General features: G+C 34.3%; 1 protein-coding gene across 4 annotated transcripts in view; it reads left to right on the top strand.

Annotated features, from left to right (window-relative positions):
* The first annotated feature begins 4,385 nt into the window (after positions 1–4,385).
* The window catches only part of LOC117172814 (ATP-binding cassette sub-family E member 1), a 121,147-nt gene continuing 110,562 nt past the window's right edge, over positions 4,386–14,970 (top strand). The window contains exon 1 of one of the 4 annotated variants that reach the window (XR_004467061.1): positions 4,386–4,540. The gene's annotated coding sequence lies outside the window, so the exon portion shown is untranslated. Of the gene's footprint in view, positions 4,541–4,572; positions 4,594–4,895; positions 4,977–14,970 lie in introns of those variants that run through there. The other 3 variants (XM_033361055.1, XM_033361056.1, XM_033361057.1) reach the window with 3 other exon arrangements.

Here is a 14,970-nt window from a genome sequence, read left to right as displayed (position 1 = left end):
TTCAACTATTCAATAAGAATAATTTTCAACTCGATGGGATAAAAGTCTCCGAATTTTGAATTTTTAACTTGAAACTTTATTAAAATTAATAATCATGAATTAATTGAAAGCGTTCAAAATTTAAACTTACGTTTTTCAATTGGGAAATCTTTAAATGAAATTATTTCAGACTGAAATTTAGAAAACAGAAAAATTTCAAAATGTTAAAAATCTTAATATTTCTAGATTAGTTAAAGTATTAAATTAAAATGTTAATAGAAATTATTCGAGTTAAAGTTTAACTATTTCTAAAACGATTTTTGTATCATAGTTGAAAATGAGATTTCGAAAGTTTTGAATATGTATTGATACTATTCTCAAAACTCTAATCTACAAACATTTCAATATTTAACGTTTTGAAATTTTTCTTTTTTTTTTTATTTACAGGGAATTTTTCATTGATTTCAATAATTTAGTATGAGATTTTAAAGTATTTGAAATATTTTAGGGTATTTTAAAATTAATTTTAATAATTTAAAGCAATTTCAAGGAATTTTAATTATTTTTAACTTTTCAGGTTGAAAGTGGAACTGCTCCATTAAAAATTTAGTTTTTTTTGTTGATAATTTATCAATTTAGCTGAAAAAATTTGTTTTCTGAAAATTGAACTATTTTGTAGAAAATTTTTGTTTGTTTTTGTTTAAAAATTAATTTTTTTAACTCCAAGAAAATAATTGGTTCTTGTCGAAAAATTGACTACGATTAAACAAACAAATTTAAAATTTTTATTTAGAATGTTATTTTTTACGGCTAAAGCAAAAACTAACTATCCTATCAAAAAATATAGATATTTTTTGGATGAACAAGTTTTGTCTCATTCTTTCTCGCAGCTTATATCGAAAAGTGATTCGTTCTTAATTTATAGTTCTTTCCAGGGCGTGCAATTCGAGCTTTTTCATTTTTTTCGTATCTTGCATAATTTGACCGAAAAATGAAATTTTTGGATTTTTCATTATTTTTGGTACGATCAAATTTGGAGTGTTCAGCTTCTCGACCAAATTAAAAAAGTTGGTATTATAATCTTGTAGGGCTTTCAAAAAGCAAAGTTTTTCTTCTCCTGACTTTTTTTCATATCATGCGTTATTTGGCTTAAACTGTTCATTTTAGTTTTTTTTTTTGGATTTTGAAAATGCTCTAACTCTGATAATTTTCTTTTTATAAAAAAAAGTCAGAAGGCTAAATTGTTTAAGTTTTGAAATACTATGTAAAACCTTGAATAGAATTTTTACATCTCGAGGCGTCCTAACGATAGGATGCCAACGCACCCGATCGACTAGATGATACTTAACCAAAAATATAAACAATAAAAAGCTCACCAAGAAGTAAGAACTAGAAAGTTTTAGATCGCGAAATTAGACAAGATGGAGCTAGAAGTTGGCCAAAACTAGAAGATGCTCGCTCACTCCATCAAAAAATTAATTAAAGTGCTATCTCGAGCGAGTAAAGCATGAAGGTGCCACTTCTCGCTTATAATCTAAACGCGAGAACTGGCAACCTTCATGCTTTGCTCGCTCGAGATAGAACTTTCATGAACTGATGAAGCGAGTGAGCACCTTTTAGTTTTGGCCAACTTTTAGCCTCATCTTGCTCAATTACGCGAGCAAGACTTTCTAGCGCTAACTTCTCGGTTAGTTTTTTATTTCTTTTATTTTTGGTTAAGTACCGTCAAGTCGTGTCGCGTGCGTTGGCACCCTACCGTTAGGACGCCTCGATCTTGAAAAATGTGGTTTAAAACATTTTTTGTACGATCAAATTTTGAATTTTCAACTTTTTGACAAAATTGAAAAAGTTGTTTTCATAATCTTGTAGGGCTCTCAATAAGCAACTTTTTTCTTCTTCAGACTTTTTTTTGTATCATACGTTGTTTGGATTAAATGGTTCATTTTAGTTTGTTTTTCTGGATTTTGAAAATGCTATAACACTAGTAACTTTTTATTTTTCAAACAAAATCATTGGGATAAATTGGATACATTTTTTAAATTCTATGAATAACCGTACAGAGAATTTTTGAATTTTTAAAAAAGTGGTGTCAAAAGTATTCAAAATGTGCCCACTTTTTGAATTTTCATTCAAAATGGCTAATAGCAATCTAATGGATTAACTTTTTCAAAAGTTATCGTGTTCACAGGCGGACATACATACATATAGACATACAGACAGACACATTCGTAAAAACCTGTTTTTCGGATTCAGGGAGTCGCAAAACGTGAACATTTGACAAAAACTGGGAGGGGGGGAGTCAAATTTTACACAAATCTAATACCTTCTCTGATGAGAATGTAAAAAGGCATTTTTGATAAAATACATGAACTTTGCACAAAAGAAATTTATTTTCCACCAAGTCTAATTTTCTATACAAAATTTAATGTTTAATTATAGTTAATTTTTCGACAAGAAACAATTATTTTCTTGCAGTTAAAAGAAATTAACTTTTAACCAAAAACAAACAAAAATTTTCTACAAAATAGTTCAATTTTCAGAAAACAAATTTTTTCAGCTAAATTGATAAATTATAAACCAAAAAAAAACTAAATTTTTAATGAAGCAATTCCACTTTCAACCTGAAAAGTTAAAAATAATTATAATTCCTTGAAATTGCTTTGAATTATTAAAATTATTTGAAAATATTTGGAATGTTTTAAAACATTCTAAAATATTAAAAATCCTTTTAAATCTCTTGAAATTTTGCAAAGCTCTTGAAAATTCCTTGCAATTTTAAAAATACCCTAAAATATTTCAAATCCTTTAAGATCTCATACTAAATTATTGAAATCAATGGAAAATTCCTTGTAATCTATTGAATTATCCTAAGATATATCAAATCCTTTAAAATCTCATATTAAATCACTGTAATCAATTTAGAATTCCTTGAAACCTTCTAAAATACTCTCAAATATTTCGAAACCTTCAAACTATTTTATATAAGGTACTTTGGAGTTTTTTTAAAAAACCCTGCTATAATTGCTACAATTCTTTGAAATTCCTTTAAATTATAAAAATGAATTGAAAATTCATTGACATCTTTTGACATCCTCAAATATTTAAAATCCTTAAAAATCTTTTGAAATCTCTTGAAAATTCCTTGAAAATTTAAGAATACCCTAAAATATTTCAAATCGCTTACAATCTGATACGAAATTATTGAAATAAATTGAATATTCGTTGGAATCTGCTAAAATATCATAAAATATAATAAATCTTTCAAAATCTCATAATAAATTACCGTAATCAATTGAAGATTTCTTGCAACATTTTGAAATACTCTCAAATATTGCAATATCTTCAAAATATTTTGACCTACCTTGACCTTTTGAAATGTTTGTAGATTAGAGTTTTGAAAATAGAATCAATACATATTCAAAACTTTCGAAATCTCATTTTCAACTATGATACAAAAATTGTTTTAGAAATAGTTAAACTTTAACTCGAATAATTTTTATTAACATTTTAATTTAATACTTTAACTAATCTACAAATATTAAGATTTTTAACATTTTGAAATTTGTCTGTTTTCTAAATTTCAGTCTGAAATAATTTCATTTAAAGATTGACCAATTGAAAAACGTAAGTTTAAATTTTGAACGCTTTCAATTAATTCATGATTATTAATTTTTTATAAATAAAGTTTCAAGTTTAAAATTCAAAATTCGGAGACTTATCCCATCGAGTTGAAAATTATTCTTATTGAATAGTTGAAAATGTTTGAAAATAGAATCTACAAACATTTCAATATTTAAAGTTTTGGAACTTTTCTCTTTTTTTCTTAAATTTCCATCTGAAGGTTTAGAAAATTTCAAGAGATTTCAAACGATTTGAAATATTTGAGGATGTTTTATAAGACGTCAAGGAATTTTCAACTTATCTTTAGTATTTTAAGAAATTTTAAAGAATTGCAAAAATTTTAGAATGGTTATTTTAAAAAATCAACCCCGCTCGGCCAAGTTAGTATGGCATGCCTAGTGCCGTGTTTCCTATGTCCATGGAAATTACCTACTCTGATCTTCTCTACCGACATTGTCAAACTGGAAAAATGGCGCCCTGCTTGACCGCTGAAGTAGAACCGTCTATCTTCTATTTCATTTCGTGAACTGGCCTCAGTAATTGGGGACGCTTTATTTTAGTTCGCAAAAGCCTCAGGTAGTAGGTGACTCTGGCAAAAATCGTTAGAAATTAAATACATGGGATCGGCAATCTCCCACCTCATCTTTGCTGATACTATTGAAAATTAAAGGGCCAACAGTGACTAATCGGGTTGTCGGCGCGACGCAAGCGCAGTTCAAAAAGTTCCCAAGAATCGGTGCAGTGGCATAGCTTGTTAAATCATAGTCCTTGGTAGAATCCATGCTCACTTGCTGAAACGTGTCGCATATGGTGCAGCATTAGGCGCTGCACGTGTTTTTATCGTAGTATCGGATATTATTGCCGTTTGTTAAGAAATAAAACAGGAAATAGCGTATTACTAATAATTGTTTAAGTATACAGAGGTTCCAGATTTTGTGAGGTATAGTGTTCCACCTAAATTGCAAGTGTGTTCTTAGTTATAAAATTAAATAGGTTTGTAATGTATAATACTTTTGTAGAAAACTATTGCTACGAATAATATAAATATGACGGCTGGAAATGATCAAATTGCCTAATTATTATAGAATATAGGTTTGTCAATAGCTGTCGCAATTGTGAAGTTTGAAGATAATCCTATTCTCTATTCCATTCTCATCGGAGGTTTTAGATATGTTTAAAAATTGACCCCCCCCCCCCTGTTTATGTCAAATGTGCATGTTTTAAGACCCTTTGAATCTGAAAAACAGGTTATTACGAATGTATCGATCTGTCCGTTCGTGGATTGCTTTTTTTAAAAGATTTTAGCAGGATAACTTTGGAAAGAATTGACAGATTGATTGTCCTTTGGTACACTGTTTTAGTATCTTGAAACGAAGGTAAGTTAGTTAAGGAGATGTGATACTTACCGTTTCCCCGGCTTTTTTTCCACAAAAATGAAAATTTTTAAAAACTGAATTCGGAGATGCTATAAAATATCATAACGGACGTCCCCGGACTCTTTTTTGAGGGATAGTAACAAAAAAATTTATTGTGCTAAATAAAAATTTTATGCATATGCATTATTTTGAGGTTACGTCATTTTTCATCTCTGCTTTTCCGATAATCTGGAAATTGTTTATGAAATAAACTTTTTTGATTGCCTGCAAACAAGGTTAGTTCCTGGAGATTAATTACTATGCTTATTTGTAAGTCCAAAGTTTTCGGCCAAAAATATTGTGTAGTTTGGAAGTAACGCTCGGGAGAATTGTAACACACATAATGTCGAAATATACACGCACGTTGTTAGCAATATCAAAAATTTTGTGTTAAAAAAAAAAACAAAAAAAGTGTGTGGGACGTCCGTTACCGTGTTCGCTATCATTTCCCAGATTTTGAAGGCAAAATATTTCTTATACTAGGAAAAAAGCCGGGACAATCTAACACTGAAAAAATCGACACTATTTCCTAAGCGCTATGTAAATTAATCACATTTTGCTAAATTAAAACTTTTTTGAATTAACCTACAAAAAAAGTGTGGGGACATCCGTTAGCATGTTCGCTATCATTTCCCAAATTTTTAAGATAAAATATTTATTATTCTAGAAAAAAAGCCGGGGGAACCTAAGACTGGTAAAATCGACAATTTTCTAAGTATCACATGCCCTTAAGGAGAGTCCACAATAGGATTTGAGAAACCGACGTAGCATTTACTTGACATAGCAGTAGCCTGGACGTGATGCGTGCGCATGCATTTTCAACTGTTTTTTTGCGATTCATGGAAATAAACAGTTGAAAATACATGCGCGCGCATCACGTCTAAGCTACTGCTATGTCAAGTCTACGTCAAGTCAATGCTACGTCGGTTTTTCAAATCCTATTGTAGACTCTCCTTTAGCTAGCCATTTTGGATATAAATTCAAAGATTGTGCACATTTTGAATATATATATATATATATATATTTGAATATATAAAATTCTAACAATTTATCCTAATGACTTTTTTCATAAAACCAAAAATTACCAGAGTTATAACATTCACAAAATTCCAAAAAACACATGAAAATTAAAATTTTAAGCCAAGTAACGCCCAATATGAATAAAAGTCAAGAGAAGGAAAATGTTGCTTCTTAAATGCCTTACAAAATTATCATAACTTTGAACTTTTTTAAAAACTAGAAAATTTAAATTTTGACAGCATACAAAATAATGGAAAATCAAAAATTACATTTCGCATTCAAACATTTGAAGCCAAACAAAGCGAGATATAGGAAAAAGTCAAGAGAAGAAAAACGTTACTTTTTTAGGGCCCCTCAAGATTGTCTAAACAACTCTTAAATTTGTTTAAAAAAAAAAATCGAAAATTAAAATTTGTATCGCAAAAAAAAACTAATGAAAAAGCAATAACTCCATTTTGTGGAAAACAAAGCAAGATACAAGAAGAGATTGATTGTAAAAAATTGTGCACCTAAAAAAGAATAGCAAATTTTTCAGGAATTACTTTTTTTGTTTTCGGGTTGAAAATTAACTGTCTTTTAGATCATTCGTTCTTCTGGCTGGAAATATCACAAAATATTTCGTTGATACTTCATGTTTTTATTTAATAATTTAAGATGTTGAAAATTGAACTACTTTGCCAAAAATTTATTTCTTTGTCGAGGAAATTGTTTGCTTGAAAATTAAATTTTTTTTTGAAATTCGTTTTTTTTTTAAATTGTGTTTTAAGAAACAAGTTTTTTGTACAAAATTCGTCTACTTCTAAATCACATTTTATAAGTTTTGAGTAAACCGCTTTAATACAATTTGATGATCGAGATCAAACTTGGAGTTTTATCTTAAACTGATATGCATTTGTAACGGGTCCGAATAAAAGTTCAATTTTGTATACACTATGTCAATTTGTCGTAACGAAATGAGGTACTTTATTAATTATGTATGGTATGGTGATATACATATGTCAAGTAAATGAACGTAACTGTCGTGCAGTGCCTATTCACTGCCTCCCATAACCCTGCTCATTAACCTGAATAGTGGAGTAGATAATGCCTCTGTTACAGCTCTCGATTTAGACTGTTTTTAGTCCTCTAAAAATTCTATTTTCTCCTGATCCTTACAGGCCTAGTTTTCACTACAAAATTTGTATCATTAGTTTCTATTTCAAAATTCGCATTATTGGATTCCGTTACACAATTAGCACGATAAGTTTCCATTACAAAATCGATAGTTCCGTGTAGACGTTTCATTCTATATAATACATATAGTAGTATTAGGAACATAGACCCGTAATCTATGTACTGAAGGGAAGTCATAGCATTTTCGGTCCAAGTTTTAATTCTTTGTCGGCTTTGTATATCATCCAGGAGGCTGTTGTTTCCATCGAGGCTGATTCTAGCGTTTCGTAATTGATTTATGTCAAGAATACTGGGAAGTTTAACTAACTTAGCGTTTAACAAGCAAATTTCTGTATCTCTAAAATCTATAACGTAGTTTATTTTTATGTCATAACTCCTGGTGATATTTTTGTTTGAATTTAAAGGTAGTCTGATATTTTCCGTCATTAATTTACATTTATCTCCTGTTATTAGGAAAGTACCAATTAGTTTCTTATTATATATGTCATTCTCGCCAAAAAATCTGATAGAGGTTTTTTCTACTAATATCATAATGTAACCGTTACTTGTTTTAATGAAGCTTTCTTTACTGAGCACAAAGGGTGAAGTGACGCAATTTTTCTGCATATTTTTAATTAAGTCCGAATCGCAGTTGCCTGTGGCGTAAAGTGAAAAATCAGACTGCTGTCTTTTACAAATCTTACATTGGTCAATCCATTTACATTTACTAATTCGTCCTTGTCAATCTGACTGTTAACTAATAAGAGCTCATGTTCAGGGATACTGCTAACATATCCGGTATCTAGCTTTTCAGGTATTTGAAACACAAGAAGTTGAGCATTACTTCTATTTGAATTTTTTCTATAGGTGTGATTGTCAGGTCATTGAAATTGAATTCAAAAATACTCAATTGTCGTAACATTTCTTGCGTAACCTCCTCCAGTAAGGTAAGTCATTTTTTCTCGTTATATGGTGGAAGTTGAACAGTATTGATGTCTTTTTTGTCTCTTTTTTGTATTTTCTTCCACAGCTTTTCACCCGCATTAGGTTTCCGATTAGCTTTTGGTGTTGTTTGCCTTGTTTTCCATTTAAAGTATTCCTCTACTAATTCTTTATCCCATTCGGCAACAGGACCAATTTCAGGTAGTGGATTGATTGCTTCTTCATCCACTGTTGGTTCACACATTCTTTGAATAGGTAACTTAATTCTATTTTTTTTCTTCTCCAGGCGGCGGTGCATGTAGGTCTCGTTCATCACGGTTGTTTGAGGATTCGATTTCGGGTAATGCTTCTTTTGCGGTTTCAGTTTTTTTTATCTGAAACTTCTTTATTGTCTGCTGACGATTTTTCTAACAGATCCGATTCTTGGATTGGAATAATTCGTGATAGACAATCTGCGGCCTTATTTTCCTTTCACATACTCGACTATGTATTTATACTCTTCAAGCCGCAATCGCCATCTCAGGAGTATTGAGAAAGGATGTTTGACATTGTGGAGCCATTTCAATGCTTTGTGGTCGGTTTGAATTATAAATTTCCTTCCTAATAAATATTGTCTCTGTCTTTTTGTAGCCCATACTATAGCTAATAACTCCTTTTGGGATGTATAATGTTGCTCAGTTTTGTTAAGTGTTCTAGATATAAAACAGCAAGGGTGACCATTTTTACTGAGCACTGCCCCTATGCCAATATTTGATGCATCTGTTGTTGTGAAATTGTCCCTAAAGTTAGGATATCGAAGCACGGGTGCCGAACATAATGATTTTTTAAGAATGTTAAAGGCTTTCTGGCAATTTGATGTCCAATAAAAAATAATGTTCTTCTGAATTAAGTTTTTAAGTGGTTTGGAAAGAGTAGAGAATTTTTTAAATAAATTTCCTATAATATCCTGTAAGGCCTAAAAAGAATTGTATTTCTTTAACGTTACTAGGTTTCCTGAAATTTTTAACGGCTTCGATTTTGGCGGGGTTAAGTTTTACACCGTCTTTATTAATTAGGTGTCCTAAGTACTCAAGTTCTGATCTCAAATACTCACACGTGTCTGGTTCTAACTTTAATCCTAATTCTTTTAATTTTTGAAACATGTCGATAAGGTTTTTATAATGTTCTTCTATGGTGTCCCCAAGGACGACGATATCGTCCATATAGACAAAGCATTGTTTCCCTACGAGTCCTCGAAATGCATTGTCCATCATGCGTTGAAATGTGGCTGGTGCATTTTTTAGGCCAAATGGCATTCTGTACGTGCGCTTTGACAAAATTTCTGTGAGCTTCAGGATGTTTGTAGGATCTGATGTTAATTGTTTTCCCTTTTTTTAATGTTATCGCGTGTTTGGTGAGGACTGTGCATGGTGAAGGGTCTCCTTCTAATCTAAAAACAGTGTTGTAGTTGGTCATAATTTTCTAAATAAATTCTCGGATGGAATCTTCGACGTGATCTAGGCGTCTATTTTCTTTTAATTTTCTAATTCTCTCGGGGTTGAAGGGTGCTCCTCCCCCATTTTTAGACTGAATTATGTCGCGTGATTTAATGTTAGTGACAATGTCAAAAGATATTTGCTCAGATAGTCTTACTGGTTCATTTTTATAATTAACATAAGCTAACTTGATTTGATTATTTTTGCATCTGTATAGTCCATCCGGGATATTTTCATCGTTTTCTATCCGCACATCTTTATCTGTTCCTTCTGTCGGGATACAACAAATTCTCATAAAGTTCCTTTCAATGAAATATCCATCGTCGTGTAAGAGAGCATCTTTTTACCATCTAAATATAACCATTTATCTGTTAAGTAGTACTTGTTATATTAAAAAAAGGCAGTCCAATTATTCTTTCTTCAGGTAGATGGAAGTTGTTAGATGCAATGTGGGATAAATGTCTTTTCCCTAACTATTCAATGTGTCTTGCTAAGTGGCTTTGGTGTTTATCATTGGGCATGTTGAAATTTTTCTTCATTCTAAATGGTTTGCATTCAATTGGGACATAGTCTTCCTTTATGAGATTGATAGATGAGCCGAAGTCCACTAATAGTCTGTATTCTCGTCCGTTTCGCTTTCCGGCGACTGATTGTAATCGTCCACGAATGTTAGAGACTCTGTTTGTTCTAAATTTGTTTCTATTTGTTGTTTTTCCCCCATCAGGAATTCCTGATTGTTTAAAAATTCCGCAAGTTGCTCGCTGGTGCACTGTACTTGAGGTGGCCTTGTTGCGTTCATACCCTGTCGAAAATGTTGGGGTTTCGTGTAGCACTAATTTGCTAAGTGCCCTAAGTTGCCATATTTTTGACATTTCATTTTCGTTTTGTCGCTCAAAAGGACATTTTGATTAGGAACGTTGGGTGTTGTATTGGCTTGGACTCTAGGTTGTGGCGTTGGTCTAAATTCTTGTTTTGGTTGATAATTTAATTTTGTTAAGGATTGGATCGCTTTATACATTCGGTTTTTTTTTTTTTACCAAACTTCAGCTTCTAGGGCTTCCTGCAAAGCTTCAGATATTGTTTTAGGCTTCATTGACCGAACTTCGCTAGAAATTTCATCCCTCAGATTCATCATATATTTTTTAACGCCTAATTTTTCCTCCATCTCGAGTGCTATTTCGCTCTTGGTGCTTGAGCTGTATTCAGCCTGAAGGGCGTATGTTAGCTTGTTGTGGGTACCTCGAAATTTTTGACTGTATGTATGTACGCTCTCAGGGCCTTGCTTGCCATTTTCTAAATTAGCCCTGCATAATTTAACTGAGGTGGTTATTCCTAAATTAGAACGCAGTTCATTGTACAAATCCTCGTAATTACTAATATGGATATGTCTAATCGATCTTTTTGCGTTGCTAGTAAGTTTTTCTGCCAATATAGAGTCAAGTAATAAGTGGAAATTACTGCAACGCAGTCTTGCTCGTTCTATACTCTTTATAAAATCGTGAATGCCCACGTCGTCGTTACCATTGAGACTTTCGACGGCGCATATTATATCCTTCGCTATATTGTTATCTGATATCCTGACACTAGCACGAGGTGCAGGTATCCGCTCTTCCGTTGGATGCTGTCTCAGCAGTTCCTGTGCGTTGAACGAGTCATCGCCTCATCCGTTCTCATGGTGTCGCGTAGAGCTCGCTGTCTAGTCATCCGTTGCTAATGCATTTGTCGCTCGAGCTAACGCTGTTATCTCATTTCTTCGGATACTGTTTTCTTGATTAAGAATTCGTAGTCAGTTTCGTCAGTTGTTGGCTCAATTTCCTGCTCTTTTTCCCTATACTTGAGAAACGCCAGTTTAACAAATATCTTTGTCGTAGATTTAGATCATCACTTGCGAAATCATGCTAATAGAACTATCTCAACAACGCTCAACCAAAGTTGTCATAAAAATTAGTCCCCAAAAACGACGGTCAATGAGACTTGTTCTGTGAGAGTAGTTTTTACAGGAATAATATCTTACATCTAAGTGGCTTACTTCTATTGTCGCTGCTGTTCAGCAGGATGATGTCTGTAGGCGTAGATCTGCAAGATGATTTCCGTGGATGTAGCTCTGCGTGGTGGAATGATCACTGATTGGCAGCAGTGGCTTCTTTTTTCTGAGGTTTACCGCCAGATTGCGTACTCTAGGCTTTTATCGTCTCGATCGACGTTCCCAAATTATTACTTGCAGGTTTTCTGGTTGCTTCTAGTCAGGCTGTCGTCACTAATATATGCAACCGTGAAGACATATACTTTGATCCTGTATTGCGGGCTCGTTAGATGGCTCTGTAGTACTTTCCCCCGCTACACGTCGCTCAGGGGCCTAACCTAACCTATTAAGAACTGCCTGAGAGCTGATATCTAATTTGCTGTCATCATTTTCGACCTGGTAATTATCGTTGCAGTACGAAAATGAAAACTAAAAGAGGGAGCGGTACCTTCTATAATATTGCCATAAAAACAGAGTAATATTTTGAGAAAGGAACCTGCCGATAAGAAAATTGATGTCGAAAATGATTACAAAATTTAAATGCAAAACTGCTTTCAAACATACTTCCGTTATCTTTCGTTTTTCCTTAGAACACATTTTTATGAAAAAATCAATAGAAAAACAAGCATAAATATATAAATAATTATTCCGGTAATTATTTATGTATTTTTATTTGTTTTTCTAGTGGTTTTTCAATTTAATAAGTTTTTTAATTACATTATCTACAAATCATCTGGATATAACCTCAAGCATCTACTATCTTATCTTAAAAACCTACGTGCTCGTTTGATGGAATTACCGTCGATTATAGGTCTGCACTTCTAAAGCATTGAGTGACCACATCCTGCTTCTAGTTCACGTAGAATAAAGTTGACTTAGTGTTAGTTCAACTGCTAATTTTACCAAATGAACTTACTAACCATTTATTGAATTGATATCCGTAGAAACCATCCGGAGTTCGTATTTTCACGTTTTTCGGATTCCCGGTTCGTTCAAGATAGGGCAGTTTGATCTTCTTTCTTTTTTAAACTTCCGTAGAAACTTGATCGTTTGCCACTATCCTGGCAGGATCGCCAGGAAATGTAACGAGTCTGAATAAAAGTTCAATTTTGTATACACAATGTCAATTCGATGTAACGAATTGAGGTACTTCATTAATTATGTATGGTATGGTGATATACATATATCAAGTAAATGAACGGAACTGTCATGCAGTGCCTATGCACTGCCTCCCATAACTCTGCTCATTAATCTGAATAGTGGAGGGGATAATGCCTTTTTTACAGCCTCTGTTACACATTGATGCTATTGAAGTTCTTCTTCAAATTTAAATCATTATATGTTCTAAACAATAAAGCGCACAAAATTTAAAAAATATTTTTTATTGCGGAGAACAATCCAACAAAAATGGTTCACACGGTCCTGAATATTTACGTTTCCATAGATTAACGTGAATAAAATAAAAATTGTAGTTTTAAGATTATTCGGGCATGTTGAGTGAATGAATGATGAACGATTAACGAAAGAAGTGTATCAAAGTAAAGTAAATGAAAGCGTGACCAGAGGCAGACCCTGGACAGAATGGTGAGACTTTGTGAATGAGACCCTGATTCGAAGAGATAAAAGAAGTCGCAGAAACACTAGAACTTGCTTGAAAAAATGCATGGACGTGAAGGAAGCTAGAGAAGTATGCCAGGACAGAAAATTATAGTGATAAATAGTTAATAAAAATAGTGCCAGTAGAGTGAGTGACACCTGAAACAAAAGAACTTGAATACAAATGGACCAGAGTGGGGAATCTCACATGATAAAGTAACACGAGAATTGTAGATCAATCTAAAAAAATCCATAATAATCAAATTGATGCAAACTGCTGTTAAAAAAACAACAAAAAAACAAGAATTTAACGACCAAATTTGGACCACAACGAACAAATAAAAAAAAAACTCCTATTGCAGTCAACCAAATCCCCTTCATCTATTCGGTGCCGAGTTTCACCGGTAATTGTTCATGTTTATTCAACCGACTATGTCAAAGATTTAACCCATTGCTTAGTGAACACCCGAAACCTAGTATTGCAAATTTACCCCTTAGCAACCTAGAGACGACAGCGGAATTCCTCGCTGTGAACCCACATATCGCAAGATGGACGTCATGGACTCCCACGTGTCCACTCACGCTGGCCGGCGTTCATTCAGAGTGTCCACCTTCACGGTTCTTTTAGAAGATGCCCGCGTCAACTAGGCTGTAGTCAGGCTTTGAGTCGGGCGGCCGGGGGTCGAGGGTGTCCAGGAGGCAAACACGCACTACACGGCTTGAACACTGTAGTCACTCGAAATACTAATCACGCTGCGCGGAGGTGGGTCACGAAAGCCGAGGAGCACCTGCGGAAAATGGCAAAAGAAACAATCCCACTAACCTTCTAGCCATCTGGCTAGGTCCTCCGTCGTCTTCCTGTCCATTTTATTTTACGAATATCCGTCCACGACAGCCCGTCGCCTGCTGATTGGTTCGTCGCACGTGCAACGGCGACTCCCATTGGCTCTCGGGAGGTTAATCCAGCATGGCCGCATTCCGGCCTTAGGGAAGATGCGGTACGGGATATTCAGACCGTGCCCGGCAGGGTGGTTCGGCCTGATACGCAGGGGTCGATCTCGTACTGCTACTCGTCGCTAATGGTGGCGCTGATGCATCGCGTTAACGGCGCCTAGTCAGTGGTTGCAGTACTCCCGCCTTGGCAGGTGAATATGGCCGCCGTGGAAGTGTTGTCCAGTCGGTGCTGCCGCCCGTGGCCACGCAAGAAGGCTGCGTGTCACGAGTTCGCTATGTTTTCGTGTTCGGAGGTTAAGTACGGCTTCGGCGAGACTCCGGAAAGTTGTGTTTACATTTTTTTCGGCATTATTACATAACTTTGTTACAACTCCCCCGGGCCTAGTCGAAGCCTACTGGCTTTATTTACTCGCGCTGTGGCCGTTCTTCTGCCACCCCGCCAGCGCTTCTAGTCCGCCGTTCAGCGTGATCCGATAGACAAAAATTACGAATTTCAAGGTCAATTCAAAAATCAGATTTACTGACTTACCTGTTGGTCCTCTACACAAAGGAAGAAAAAAAAGAAATCAAAAGAGAAGAATTGTCATCTCGATGGTAAAGCAAAGGAGGATACCCCAAGGAAAACTAATTTGGCTTCGGCCTACATAGGAAGAAAGAAAAAAAACAGAACCTTCGGGTTTCCTACTCGAAGTCCCCCTTGGTGGGGCGGTGGGTGGCCGGTATTGCGCCTCTAGGATGAATGGGCGGGTGGGGGATGTCCCCATGTCTCTAGTTGTTCTGGATGCCCCCCACG

The sequence above is a fragment of the Belonocnema kinseyi genome, chromosome 5, assembly GCF_010883055.1.
Source record: "Belonocnema kinseyi isolate 2016_QV_RU_SX_M_011 chromosome 5, B_treatae_v1, whole genome shotgun sequence".
In the NCBI taxonomy this organism is placed as follows: Eukaryota; Metazoa; Arthropoda; class Insecta; order Hymenoptera; family Cynipidae; genus Belonocnema; species Belonocnema kinseyi.
Note: the sequence above shows the minus strand (reverse complement) of the source record. Positions and strands in the feature narration are given on the sequence as shown.